The sequence below is a fragment of the Lygodium microphyllum genome, chromosome 19 (assembly GCF_053477565.2).
Source record: "Lygodium microphyllum isolate KBCC chromosome 19, Lygodium_microphyllum_v1.1.10, whole genome shotgun sequence".
NCBI classification, from domain to species: Eukaryota; Viridiplantae; Streptophyta; class Polypodiopsida; order Schizaeales; family Lygodiaceae; genus Lygodium; species Lygodium microphyllum.
The window spans coordinates 111,309,550-111,325,276 of record NC_141153.1 but is presented as its reverse complement, the minus strand read 5'-3'; positions in this window follow the sequence as shown (position 1 = coordinate 111,325,276).

Here is a 15,727-nt window from a genome sequence, read left to right as displayed (position 1 = left end):
TAGTCAACGATCTTCTAAATTTCACATTAAAAAATGATATTTCCCTAATTTAACCACTCAACAAGCACAACCCAACTTCACTCTCTTTTGCACACAACACTTTCTCTTTCTTGTTCTTTCTCATATAACCAAAAACATTAAGAAGAGAAGAAAACAACATACAAAAAATTACCCAACCTATAATAGCAAATCATTTATTTTCTCTTCACTTCATTATAACATGGAAAAAAGAAGAGGCTAAAAATACATCCACATGGCCTATATTATCTCATTCTCTTACTTTCTCTTCCTTAACTCATTTCTAATGGTCTCTATCTCTTTTATACAATCTCTTTTACAAAAAAATAAGAAGATGAGGAAGGAAAATATATAAAGACCTTGCAACCATGTTTTTGTTTTCTTTTATATACATGTAAGAGAAAATTAAGAAAAACAATTAAAAATTCATAAAATTTTGAGGGAAGGAGCACTTAACTTGAAACATTGCATGTTTGGATATAGCATGATGTTATAGGATGCATCATTCTGTATCTTGACAAAAGTTTTGATTTATGTTTTTTTAAAAATGATATCAATATTTACACTGGTATATGCATTAGTATGTGTGACCATATATGTGCTAGTATAGGCAATGGTATATGTGATGGTACATGCATTAGTATATGCATCAATACATGTCATGGTATATAGTGAGGGAAATACTAGTGCATATATTATATGAGTGCATATACTAGTGCAAATATTGACAATTGTGCTAGTGTATATATTAGTGGTGTGCCAAGAAACACCAAAGTTGTTCAGAATAGCTCCATCTAGTGCAATGGCAGAAAGATAATTAGAATGGGTAAATTTTATGTTATAATACTTCTTAATTAGAGTTAATTCTCAAGTATAAATATTAAAATAGGCTTTGAGATTGATCCAAAGCAATAAGAAAACTTAATAAAAGTGATAAGATTCTAAAATAGTCCTATTTGAATTACAAATAGAGCAAGTTCAATAAAAGCAAGAAATAAAAACTAGAAGTAACTATTTTAATATGAATATTGAAACAAAAATAACAAGGGTAGATTCTTACACTTCATGGAGTACTTGTCAATGAAACTTATTAAGTCACTACTTGTGAAATGACTAGTTTTGTTAGTTGAATTTGAGTTTATATCTCCTATGATCATTGAAGGAGTGAAATCACATACAACCTAGACTCATAGGATTAGAAAGTCACATCCTAGGCTAAAGGGTTTTAGTTACTCTTGTGGAAGTGATGATTTTGTAATAAACTTTTGAATATTGTATGCATTTTTCCCCCAAAGTGTTTGTCTTTCTCTTCAAGGCTATTGACATGTAGAGATTGCAATTACATAATGCTACATTTGGTAAGTAAAAATGTGAAAAAAACACCTTACTTAAGAGGGGTTTTTAAGAATGTAAGTTTTGGTCTATGGGTATGTGACAACACCCCAAAGATTCAAGGTGATTTGATAAGTATTGAATATGGAAAATTTAAGGTAAGAATGCCACCTAAGATGGCCACTTGTATGAGTGAAAGGGCAAAAGGCTATCTGTTATGTGGGAGCCTTCGCTCAAACGCCAAGACCCATGGACCGCTTATCGTTTCAAGCGTTCCAAGCGAGCTCTAATGGCTATCTCTCACCTAGCCGACACGTCGTCGATCCTACGAGTGTTGTGAGCTTACCTTGATGCCCGATCGAGTACCCTCCTCTCTCTTGCACTCCGGTAGCTCCACGATCCTCGATGCTAGCTCAAGCATCCTCAAGCCTCCTCCATCTCCAAGCTTCATCCTCCATAGCCGCGCATGCAAGAGAAGAAGAGAGAAGAGAGAAGAAGAAGAGGAGAGGAGATGGTGAAGAGCTTCACCCTCTTGATCCAACTCTCACACACACTCACTCCCTCACACTCTCACACTCCCTCTCTCAAGAGCACACACAAGCAAGGAGGAGAGAATAAGAGAGGAAGAAGAAGACTCTTTTTGCCACACACCAAAGAATGAGCTTCTCATTCACTTTTCAACTTTATATACAAAACCCTAAATCCCTTTCGGGCGGTCATCCCCTTTTTCCTCTTTTACATGGCCGGCCGTAGCCTAGGCCTCTTTTCCCATTTCCCACCATTCTAATTTATCCAATTCCCACTAATGCATACACTTTGCACAGGAGCGAGCCTGGAACTCTTTTACACAGACTCGGGGGCGCTTCCACATTTTAATGGTGTGCCTTTTCCTCTTTCATTACCGTGGCCCAACACCGAAGCCTCTTGAGGGTCGTGTCCGAACATTTGAATTTTTCAGGGATTGGTTGCCAGTCAAGGCGCCTTTTTCTGCTTTTGCGCCTTTTTCGCTATTTTTCCTTCTTCCCAGTTCCCGCTCCTTTGTGCTGCGGTAACGCAGTCGGAAACACGGTAACATTACCCCCCTCCTAGCCAAGTGCTAGTCCCATGGCACTGCGGTGGGACAAGTGGGCAAGTTAGGTTAGCCGGTAGGCGAAACAAGTAGGTGGGTGGTTAGGGATGATGACCCGGAGCGGGTCCGCTCCATGAAGACACTCTACATCTGTCACACGGTTGTAGTCGGTTGTTTTGTGAGTATGAGAAGCGCTTGAAGCAATGCGATGATTGTGAGAAATGCGGGATCTAGAGCATGGCAAAATTGGAAGCTATGGAGGATGAAAAAAGAAGTGTGGACTCATGATGGAGAAGACAAGGACACTGTTTGTTACACAAGTGAATTAGGTTCCAAGATTGAGACTTGGACTCATAAACACAATCTTGTATATGTGGACAATGATATTGACACTTTACTGAAATGAAAAGAGTACTATCATTGCATTAAGAAAGGAAGCAAGTACAATGCTTTATAGGAAAGTAGGAAACTGCAGTAGGCACCATTGTGCATATGGGATAAGTTAGCCTGCATATCCTTGACCCTGAGACTCCATACAAAGAGGCTGTTTGAGTGTGATTGCTGATTCTCAACACCCCTCCTCAATCACAACTAGAAAAGGCACAAAGTGTGTAGAGGCTGTAATGAGAACCACCTGCAAAGTGTGGGCATACCACAGACATGGCAAAACACCAGAGGCTGTCGCAGAAAAAGCTAAGTGTGGGTACCATAAACATGGTGGACATCCAGAGGTTGTAACAGGGGCCTCATAAAGTGTACAGGGACTGTAATGCCAAGTTACATAAGGAGTTTACAAAGCTTATGGCAGGAAGCATTAGGGCAAGGAAAATACAAGGCTATTAAAACAGTCTATCAGAATTATGAGAGTACAAGGACTGATGAGTCTTGTCCTTCCGATCCTGGTGGTCTTCATCTTCATCTTCTTCTTCCTTTGCTCCATTTTCTTCTTCTTCTTTGGCTGCGACTAGATAGGCCTTTTGGGATCTCTTTCTTGCGTGGCAGAACTTCTCAGTGTGTCCGGTCCTTTTGCAGAAGTCACAAAAGAGCTGATCCTTCTTGCCTTTGTACCTGTTGCCAATATATAATGCATGCTCATCTCTAGAGGTACTTGGTTCTTCTTTAGTTTTTAGCTTTTTTTCTTCTTCTAACAGTGATGCCTGGATATCAACAAGTTCAGGATTTGGCATGTTGATTAAAGTTGTTGATACATTATTATATTCAGGAGGCAAGCTCTTGAGTAGAACACCGATGCAAACATCTTCATCCATTTTAATGTTGATTCCTGCAAGTTGGGTTAGGAGTCCTTCCATGTAATTAAGATGTGTGGCAAGTGATGTGCTAGACTTCATTTCAAGCCTGAAGAACTCAATTAGGAGACCATACTTTGATGATTTAGATTGTGCACCGAACAGGGTGTCAAGTCTTTTCCATGTATCCTGTGAGGTCTCACAGTTATCCACATGATGGATATAACTGTCGTCTAGCTCCAGTTTGATAATGGCCTGGGCTCTGTCATCATTCTTTTGCCAAGTAGTTGCAAGGTCCACGTCCCGAGGTTTCTTCTCTTTGCCATTTGTGATGGCCCAGAGACCCTTTTTCATCAAGATGAGCTTGATGCGGGTTTGCCAGGTGTGAAACCCGACTCCTTTGAATCGAGCATTTGGAGAGTCTTTGCCCATGTTAGATTTACGGGAACAGTAGCAAATCAACTTCAGACTTATTAGATTTGAGCAACAGAAGAATTGGTTGAGAGACACAAGTGCTAAAAAACACTAACTGAGTGTCAATGAATACCAGATCTGCAAAAGTCTTTTACTCTTTTAAAATCCAAGTGATCTTCCCCTTCTTGATTTGATGCTGATGCCTTCAGATCTGAGTGACAGTACTTTAATGAACTTCAGAGAGTATTGCTCAGTGATTAAAATCACTGTTGATAACTTCAGTGAGAGAAACAGTGAAAAATGTTAAGATTTTGAAGCTTTGGCTATGGTGGAATTAGGGTTTCTGAGACAGGGGCCTGGTTTTTCTCAGATTGCAGGAGCTACACTTGATCATTTTCAAAAATTTTTACATGCCTAGGAAGCTGATTTCATGGGCTACAAAAGCCCTATCATGATCATCAAAATCGTGGACAGTATGCAGCACGCAGGCACGTCGAACAGCAGCAGGCGCATTTCTGACAGGATTCCGCAATTTCCGCAATGCTGAAGCCAGGGCGCATTAATGTCGTCGATTCTCGTGCCAGGATGAAGCGCCTTGAGTAGAGGAACAACTCCCTAGAAGAAATCGTGGGCTGAAATGGCCTGGTTGAAGAGTTATGGAAGCTCCAAGTGAGGTAGGTCCTGTCTGGCTATGGCAGACACAGAGCAGAGATTGAGGATTTTCACAATGCTGAGCTCCAGATGGTCCAATGTCCTGGATTGATGTGATACAGGGAAGCTTTGTGAGTTGGGGAATACTTTTTCAGAAGGAAGCTCCAAGAGATTTGACCTGTGGAGTGAGATATAAGCAGCTCAATCTGACAGGGTGCTGCTGGCTATGGCTGCCATGGAAGCTTCAGTGAGAGTAGAGTTGGGAGATGAAGTCATGAGCTGACATTGAGCTAGATTGAGGTTGAAAGGAATCAAGAGAGGCTAGACAAGCAATGCCATGCCCAACTGGGCTCTGATACCATGTGAGAAATGCGGGATCTAGAGCATGGCAAAATCGAAAGCTATGGAGGATGAAAAAAGAAGTGTGGACTCATGATGGAGAAGACAAGGACACTGTTTGTTACACAAGTGAATTAGGTTCCAAGATTGAGACTTGGACTCATAAACACAATCTTGTGTATGTGGACAATGATATTGACACTTTACTGAAATAAAAAGAGTACTATCATTGCATTAAGAAAGGAAGCAAGTACAATGCTTTATAGGAAAGTAGGAAACTGCAGTAGGCACCATTGTGCATATGGGATAAATTAGCCTGCATATCCTTGACCCTGAGACTCCATACAAAGAGGCTGTTTGAGTGTGATTGCTGATTCTCAACAATGATGGTATTGGAGGGATTTATTCTGGTAAAACCCCTCGAACTCTGTTTGGCTTGAAAACTCGTGGCTTCGATTGAAGATCTTGTTGAGATATCGAGCTCCACTCGTGATACGCCAGGGTGACCGTTGTGCATTTATGTCACCGACGTGTCAGTTGCAGACGCGGTTGGTACACCGCCCATGAATAATAGCTACATGATAGCTATCCTTATCTACTCTAGTTCGTGGCTCAGTTAGTATGCCACCTTAGTTAGTTGAGTTTGGTTTGAGACCCATATATAGGGTTCTTCTATTTCTTTGTATTTGAGTTCTTTTGGCTTACACAACTAAGAAGAGGAAAACTGTTTTTCAGCCTCCACCTTTGTGTGTCTTCCCCCATTGTGCAAGCAAGAAAGCTTCAAGCGAGACTCCTTCCTTCTCTCCCACAATCTTGACATGGTATCAGAGCCTTGTTCGTGGTAAGGAGCTCAAGAAAGCAAGCCAAGCTCGCGGTGTTCTGGTAAGAGGAGCAGTGTTGCTTTCATTTTCTGTTTTGGGAGCAGATCTCTGCAGGTAGCACAGCCGGAAAGTGCAGGAGTGCATTGTCTCAGGTTGAGACGCCCTTCGCGGTGAAGCAAGAGGGCAGTATATGCTGCGGGAAAGGGCTTTAGCCCTTGGCGACCTTGTTTTTTTGATTTGAGGCCATTTCGGGGCCTGTTTTGCAGACGGAAGTTTTCTGCACGCACTCAGGAAAAGGCTCAGTTTTATGCTGTGCAGCCACTGTTCTACAGGTCGGTGAAAAGTTACTGTAGAAATTGCTTCGTATGCTTGTGCGCAGAGACATTGGGAGTTTCAGAATCATCCTTGGTTCCTGTTTATGCAAAATCGTTACTAGGAAGTGACTGTGTGGTCAAATACCACTTTCGCCAGTTTTGCAGATTTTCCCTTGTGAGGGTGAAGCTGTGGTTTTTGCAGTGACAGAATTTTTTGCAGTCTTCTGTAATGGCATCTGATTCTCTTTCACAGATTGTCACTGAAAAGCTTGACAAGAACAACTTCCAGGCATGGAAGTTTAGAATGACGAATTTCCTTATGGGAAAAGGATATTGGGAATTTGTTGCAGGAAATGAAGAAGAACCAGTTCTTCCTGATGTTCCCAATCAACAGCAAATGCAGGCATTCAAAGCATGGCATGAGAGAGCCAGGAAAGTTATGTACTGGCTGTCTATCAGCATTTCAGACTCCATGATTGTGCATATTCAGGATGCAAGTACGCCAAAGGAGGCATGGGATACTCTGTCAAAGATGTATAGCACAAATACGCAAGCCAGGAAAATGCAGCTCAAGCAAGAGTTGCACAATGTGCAAAGAGAAAATATGAGCATCAACGACTACCACATGAAGGTAAAGAAGATTGCAGATGCACTTGCTTCCATTGGGTCACCAGTGGAAGATGATGATTTAGTTTCTGTGACCTTGAATGGTCTAGGAAAGGATTATGCACAGTTTCGGACATCCATTTCAGTTCGTGAAAGATTTCCTGATTTTGAGGAGTTGATTGCTCTTCTAATTTCTGAGGAACAGAGAAATGGTGGTGCATCTTCTTCAGGAGGAACTTCAAAAGAAGCTGTCTTCTACTCAAATACTGGAAGAGGTAGAGGCAGAGGTAGAGGAGGCCGATTTGGAGGCCGTGGTAGAAATCAAAATATGCAGCAAACTCAAGAAAACCAGTCCTATGGAGGAGGACGTGGTAACTCTAGAGGCAGGGGGAGCCAAAGAGGTCGTGGTGGATGGCAAAGAGGTCAAAATGCAAACAGTAATGTTGAATGCTACTACTGTGGTAAAATGGGTCATATGGCTAAAGACTGCTATAAAAAGCAGAATGACATCATGAATGGAAAACTGCAACAAGGGAATTATGCATCTTCTAGCAAACAGGGTGATGACAGAAATGAGCATTTGTTCATGGTGCAGCACATGAACAATTCTGTGACAAGTGCAGAAGAAAGCAATGATGTATGGTATGTTGACTCAGGTGCATCAAACCACATGACAGGTCATGCAGAATGGATGGAGGATGCAAGGAAAATGGAAAAACCAGGATTTGTGGAGACTGGTGATGATACTGCACATCCTATTGTGCAGATTGGAAAAATTCCATTGTCTATGCAGGATGGGAAAAAGAAATACCTGTCCGATGTATTTCATGTCCCGAATATCACCAAGAATCTGGTTTCTGTTGGTCAAATGGTTGAACAGGGCTTGCAGGTCAGATTTAATCCTCATGGATGCTTTGTTGAGGATATGAAAAATAAAGGTCGCTTGATAGCAAAAGGAAAGAAGAAGGGCAGAATGTTTACATTGGATGCAGACATGTCTGAATTGAGTGCAGCAATGTTTGCACATGGGACCGGTGTAGTTGCAGATATTGATATCTGGCATAAACGCATTGGTCATGTTAATGTACAGCGACTTAAATCAATGCAGGCCCAAAATATTGTTGCAGGATTGCCAAAATTCAAGGTTGCAGAAATGCATAAGGTATGTGAAGCCTGTCAGTTTGGAAAACAGGCAAGGAAACCATTTCCTAGACATGTTCAAGAGAGTGAGAAGCCATTGGAATTAATCCACTCTGATGTGTGGACAACTAAAGCTGCATCTCTTGGAGGCTGCCATTATTTTGTCAGTTTTATTGATGACTATAGCAGAAAAGTTTGGGTGTATTTTATGAAAAAGAAAAGTGAAGTTTTTGGGCATTTCAAAACTCTTAAAGCTATGGTTGAAAAAGAAACAGGTCTGCAGATAAAATGCCTAAGGTCAGATGGAGGGGGAGAGTACCTCTCAAATGAGTTTGCAAGGTTCCTGCAGGAGCATGGCATAAAGCAGCAATATTCATGCAGTCATACCCCACAGCAAAATGGAATTGCAGAAAGGAAAAACAGACATATTGGAGAGGTGTCTCGTGCCATGCTCAATGAAAAAGACCTGCCAGATTTTTATTGGGCTGAAGCAGTTGCTACAGCAGTCTACATAATGAACAGGACTCCCACTGCAGCAATACATGGAATGACTCCAGAGGAGAGGTATACTGGTAGGAAACCAGATATTTCTCATTTGAAAATTTTTGGTTGCATTGCCTATGTACATGTGCCAGATGAGTTGAGATCCAAGTTGGATCCAAAAGCTGAGAAGTGCATCTTTATTGGTTACTCTCTGCAGCAAAAAGGGTATAGATGCTATAACCCTTCTACTCGTAAGTTTACAGTGAGCAGAGATGTTGTTTTTGATGAGATGAGTAGCTGGTATAAACCAGTAAATGTGATTGATGATGTAGATGCACAAAATGGTAATGCTGCACAGAATTCACAGCAGCAGTCACAAAATATTAGTGGACCTGGAGCGTCCTCTAGCAGTGGTTCACATTCTTCGCCATGGACAGGCAGATTGAGATCAGGAGATTCTTCTCAAAGCAATGCAGATAGTGGTATGCAGGTATCACGAAAAGGAAAAGAGAAGGTTGATCAGCCCATGTTTGATGTGAATGCAGGTCACTCTTATGTGGATGGTGAATCCAGTGGCTCAGAACAGAGCATTGAGGATGAGTTGGGTATTCCTTCTATTGTTACACCTGGAGTAAGGAAGACCAGGGATGTTTTGAGAGCACCTGGGAGTGAACCCACTTTGCGCAGGTCTACCAGAGTTAGGTATCCTGTGGATAGGCTGAAATATGATGGATTTACAGCCATTCACTATGCATATATGGTCAAGGTGATACAGGAACCAGAACCCACTTCTTTTGAGCAAGCCATGGGAAAAGAAAAATGGGAGAAAGCCATGGATGAAGAAATGGATGCCTTGGAAGCAAATGCTACATGGGAGTTAGTACCTTTGCCTAAAGATAAGAATGCAATTGGCTGTAAGTGGGTTTATAAGGTGAAGCACAATGCAGATGGTTCTGTGAACAGATACAAGGCAAGATTAGTAGTCAAGGGGTATGCACAAACATATGGCATTGACTATGAAGAAACATTCAGTCCGGTTGCAAGGATGGCAACCGTAAGAGCAGTCATTGCTATGGCTGCATCAAAGCGATGGTCTTTACATCAGATGGATGTAAAGAATGCCTTCTTGCATGGTGATTTGCAAGAAGAGGTCTATATGGAGCAGCCACCAGGATATGTGCATGCTGTTCATCGTGAGTTTGTTTGCAGGTTGAAGAAAGCCTTGTATGGCTTGAAGCAAGCACCTAGAGCATGGTCTGACAAGATAGGGCAGTATCTTGTCACTATTGGCTTTCAGATTTCCAAGGCAGATTTCTCACTTTATATGAGAAAAACAGAGAAAGGTATTATGCTACTTGTCATTTATGTTGATGATTTGATTATGACAGGTGACAGTGATGAAGATATCCTTCATGTGAAAATGCTATTGAAGCAGAAGTTTGAGATGAAGGATTTGGGAGAGCTGCGTTATTTCTTGGGCATTGAGGTGATTAGATCACCAAGTGGGATACAGCTCTTGCAGAGGCAGTATGGATTGGACATGCTGTCCAAATATGGGATGACAGGCTGTAAGCCTATTTCAGTTCCTTTGGAGCAGAATGTGAAGCTGAGCACAGATGTAGGTGAGCTTCTAGAAGACCCTACTATGTACAGACGCATAGTAGGAAGTTTGATTTATATGACTATTACCAGGCCAGATTTGAGCTATGCTGTTGGATTGGTAAGTCAGTTTATGCAGGCTCCAAGGAAACCGCATTTGGATGCGGCTAGACGCATACTCAGGTATGTGAAGTCCACATTGCAGTATGGACTATTTTATGAGACTGGGGTTCAGATACAGCTGCATGGATACACTGATGCTGATTGGGCTGGTAGTATTTCTGATAGACGATCTACCAGTGGATATGTGTTCTCTTTTGGGAGTGCTGCAGTCACTTGGAGCAGCAAGAAACAGCCTACAGTTGCCTTGTCGAGCACAGAGGCTGAGTACAGGGGTGCAGCAATGGCTGCATGTGAGGTAGCTTGGTTGCATAAGCTACTTTATGATATGCATCAGTCTACAGATGGGCCAGTTGTCATCTATTGTGACAACATGAGTAGTATACACTTGGCAAATAACCCAGTCTATCATGCTAGAACAAAGCACATTGAGGTGCATTATCACTATGTACGAGAGAGGGTTTTACTAGGTCTTATTGATCTAGTTTATGTCAGCACAGAGGATCAGGTAGCTGACATATTCACGAAGGCATTGGGCGCAGAGAAGCTGCGCAAGTTCAGAGACCTGCTTGGTGTGCAGGAATTGGGATTGAGCTCGAGGGGGAGTGTTGAGATATCGAGCTCCACTCGTGATACGCCAGGGTGACCGTTGTGCATTTATGTCACCGACGTGTCAGTTGCAGACGCGGTTGGTACACCGCCCATGAATAATAGCTACATGATAGCTATCCTTATCTACTCTAGTTCGTGGCTCAGTTAGTATGCCACCTTAGTTAGTTGAGTTTGGTTTGAGACCCATATATAGGGTTCTTCTATTTCTTTGTATTTGAGTTCTTTTGGCTTACACAACTAAGAAGAGGAAAACTGTTTTTCAGCCTCCACCTTTGTGTGTCTTCCCCCATTGTGCAAGCAAGAAAGCTTCAAGCGAGACTCCTTCCTTCTCTCCCACAATCTTGACAGATCTGTGTCTTGGGTTTGAAGGTCCTCAGGCCGGTGGAATCAATAGGCTATCCGTGGATCTTGAGGCGTTGGACATGGATCATTGGACAATGCAGTTCCAAGATCTATGCCAATGGCAGTATTACCTCGAGCTAGTTCGATCATGGTGGCCATCACCACCAGGCGGATGGCTGGAGGCCGCCACGATTTGGGTCATTAAAGGGTGCCATGGGTGATGGTCTTCCGCGGATAGCCATTTCTTGAGAGTTGACATAACTTGCAAGAAAAGTTGTGCCCTCCCTAAGGGGTATGCTGCTTGCCATGTGGTGTATTGTGCGCATGGCAGTGGAACTAGGAGATGGGTCTAACCTTGGGCAAGCCCTTGGTAACGTCCCACACTTGAGGACCCAGCTTGTGCTTCGTTGGTGGTGCGGTGCGAGCCTTAGGGTGACAGGTTTGAAAGTCCTGCCCTTGATGTGCCCTAAGTGTGAAGTGGGGGAGGGGGGTAGGGAGAACCCTAGGTGCAATGATTGTGGTGCTTTTTTTTTTTGAGAGGATACATATGTTGAGATATCGAGCTCCACTCGTGATATGTCAGGGTGACCGTTGTGCATTTATGTCACCGACATGCCAGTTGCAGATGCGGTTGGTACACCGCCCATGAATAATAGCTACATGACAGCAATCCTTATCTACTCTAGTTCGTGGCTCAGTTAGTATGCCACCTTAGTTAGTTGAGTTTGGTTTGAGACCCATATATAGGGTTCTTCTATTTCTTTGTATGAGACTTCTTTCTGGCTTACACAACTAAGAAGAGAAAAACTGTTTTCAGCCTCCACCTCTGTGTGTATTCCTCCATTGTGCAAGCAAGAAAGCTACAAGTGAGACTCCTTCCTTCTCTCCCACAATCTTGACAACATAGGCCTAAGTGTCTTAGTTGGAATGAGGAGGAGAAGGGGGGCGGAGAGACTTGCTCAAAAATTGGCGATTCTGCATGTAATTTTTTAGATTCATGCGGACATGCAGGGAGGTAGTGGAGAGAAAGGGGTGGTTGCATCTAGTGAACTGGCTGTCGTTCATGTCCTCTAGGAGGGCTAGGCAAAAAGAGGGAAGGAGACTAGCCCTCATCATGAGACGAGCCATGGCACAATTATCTATGGCATTAGGGTCAAAGAATAGGGGAGGCAGGCCGCACTCTTGTGGAGTCAGGTCCTACTTAAGAAGTAGCCTAAGTAGCCTAAGATAGTTACATGTGGTTATAAAAGCGGGGTCAGGACATGAGGAAAAGTCCGCAAGGAAGCGCCTCATAGACTCGTCTAGGCTTTCCGTGGTAAACAGAAGGGCATTGTCAAAGGATGCTACAGTGGAGTTATAAATGATGGGAAAGTCATACCGCCCGTGGAGGGTGGCGTCAAAATCTACGCCTACCCTTCGAGGGTACGCCATGTAAGTAGGGTCATTCCGCTCGAACGGTAGGGTATTACAAAAAGCCATCCAAGCGAGCATGCTTATGTCGCATACTCGCCTCCTCCACAGGGGTTGGCTCCTATAGTTTTGTAGAGTGTGGGGGATTTCCAAAATTTTGTCTTGCCAGTAGTCGGCCGCTTCGGTGCCCCAAGAGGTTGGGGTCTTTTCCCGCTCTTCCAACCATTTTTTCCCCAACCGGCCACCGACCGTGATCACCTCGTCCATCACTTTGAGGGGCAGGACCCTCCGTAGACTGTTGGGTAGGAGGAAACTGAAGGAGAATGGCTCCTTTGCTAGTTCCTACACCTCCCACACCACCAGTTCTGCGTGGAATCCCACGGGAAGATCATTTGGGCATGGAGGGAGAGGCGCGGATGGTAGCACGGCTGGTTTGGCTCTTAGTCTCTGTCTGTCCTCCTCCACCAGCTTTTTTTGCCTTTCCTTAGAGATGGCTTTTCTTTCTGCAGCTGGATCTTCTTGTGGCAGATCTTGGACCTATGGTGAGGGGGGTTGCGGGACCACTTCTTCCCTGAATCGATTCACATCGATTTCTAGCTCTGCTTCTTCCCCTTGCCGCTCTGCGTGTACTGCTTCTTCCTCGAACCCGAGGGCATCTATCTCCTGGGGGATCAGGCCGGCCCTCATCATGTATTTCCATTGTTCCTCCAAACTCAGCCTAACCTCTGTCGGTAGTGGTGGCAACTGCAGTCCAGCGTGTAGGGCTCTTCTTGCCATGCCGAGCTTTCTTTGCACCGCTTCCAGTGGCTCTCCTTGTGCTGTGTGGGTGGCGTCCGAGATGGTATCAAGGAAGGCCTTTTGTTGAGCACTGAAGGCCACTTGGGCTGCCTCTGCTTTGCTTTCTGCGATGATTTTATGCACTATTAGGAGCTTGTGCCCTCTTTGCAAGCTCACTAACTCTTGCGTCTCATTTTCGAGTAGCTGCCTCCAATGTTCCTCCCTCTCATCCCTAGCCTTTAATTCCTGTTTTAGGTCTACAATTTCGCGCTGCTGCAAGGCTATCATTCTTATTTTGTCCAGCTAGAAGGCAGCCACAGTTTCCTTCTCGGCTGCCAACTCAACTACAGCTATTTTGCATTCCTCCTTCGCTCTCTCTAATTGGGAGAGCAGCTTGGCGACGTATTCATCGTAATTAGCCGGTGGCATCATCATTGCATGAATGGGCAAGGTGGAGGCTTCGACTTTTTGCTTTTTGGGCTCTTGCCTGGACTCTGCGTCTGTGGCTGGCCTTTTCTATCATGTGGCCGTAGTCTCCGTGCTCTGCCCCTGGCCCATTTCTTTGTTGATAAAATACTGCATCCACGCCACGAAATTTGACACGTCTGCGCTAGTGGAGACGCTGGGGGTGACAGTGGTGAGTTCCGCAGGAGGTACCAGGAGGTTAGGGATCGGATGGAGCGGGGCCTTGCCTTTGCCTTCGGAGACTGGAGGTGGCACGAACTTTGGCACCCGCGTGTTGGATCTTGGCCCCTCTTCTCTGCGTGGGCTCAGGTTCCTTAGCTCGTCTGCTCGGCACTGCTGTTCGATGGACCGTCGGGTGGCCTCCGCCAGGTCCTCCTCCTCCTTCCTTCGCAACTCCTCCTCTTCTTCCTCCACTTTTCTCTTCCTTTCCTCCTGCCTTTTCTTCTGCTCCTGTTTTTTCCCTTTCTGTTCTTTTTCCCTCCTTTTCTCCGCTTCAGCTTCTTGTTTTGACACCTCCTTGGCTTTCTGTAACTCCTCTTTTTCCCTCTGCTCCTCCTACCTCTTTGTTTTTTCTCTCTCCTTTGCTTCTTTCAGGGATTCCTTTTTCGCCCTTTCTAGGTCTTCCCTTTCTTTCTTCCTGCCTTCATCACTCTTCTTTCTCCCCTGTGCCGCCTTCTTCTTCGTTGTCTGGATTGTCTTCTTACTAGTTTGTTCCTCCCCTTCTTCTTCTGTTTCCGTTCTGTCGGTGGACCTGTCTTTATCGAGGGGGCAACTTCTCCAGCATTTCTCCTTCTCCCTCCTCCAACTCCTGTGCTTCCCTTACTACCTCCTGAATGAGTGCAGTCAAGACTCCTCCGTAGCCGATGAAAGAGGCCTTGGAGGAGGCTTTCTTCCTTTTTGTCACCTTAGAAGCCGGGGATTCTCCTCCTGTTGGTGCACTTCCCAGGGCTAGTGCCTTGGCCGCTTGATCAATCGTCTTCCGCACGTAGCCATTCCAATCCACCTCGTCTAGAGTGTGGGCTACTACTACATTCTCCAGCATTGGCACGCTAATCCGATGCATTAGGGAATTGTAACATTGGCTGGAGAAGAGCACGTGCACCAACTTGGCTTGCAGCCTGGCGTCAGCATCAGGGATGTCCTGGATGCTTATGCCGTCGTTCGTGAGTACCTCTTCCTTCTTCATTTTCAGCAAGGCATAAACATCCCTTTTTTGTCGCCTTTCTGTCTTAGGTACCAATCCCAGAGCCTTTTCCACCAAGGCTGGGTCCAACCGGACTTGCACCTGCTTTGCACCCTCACCTCGGTCCACTGTTACAATGCCACCTTCCTGGTCCGGATTGTATGTTCTGAGGAATTCTACGCATTTAAAGTGATCCGTCTCCTGCGAGAATTTTTCAATGTACTTTGCGAGGTTGCATTGCTCCACTACCCTCCTGGCTACCTCCTCCTTCGCCACCACGACTCTCATGTTGTGGATGGTTCGGAACTTGAGCTGGCCGAAGGCACGGTTCTCTAATTGGATACAATATAGCTCCCTTTCCTCGTCAGTGAACGGGAGTCGATGGGCGCGGTCTTGCTGCGACATTTTCTGCTCCTGCCATAATTCATAACTTCCATTAGTATTTTTCACATAGCACTTTGCTGTTTATGCGAGAAAAAACTCTTGAATGAATTTTTGGAAGCCATTTCTCATACTAATGCTTATGCCTTTCACTACTTTTACTTTACCATGCCCCCTTTTTATTCATTTCCTATCTGATTATTTTCACCTTCATTACAAACCCCACATACATACCCACATATTCCCTCCTCTTCTGGCTGAGAGAAGAATCCTTCCTAGGATTGGGGTTAAAAGGTGAAAGGCGTGGGTCCTGTTTGGGCAGGACTTTACGTGTGAAGCAGCCACGTGTAGAATTTTGGATTGTATTCCAGTTAAGCATGACAATCAAGAGCAGTTGGTTGGAT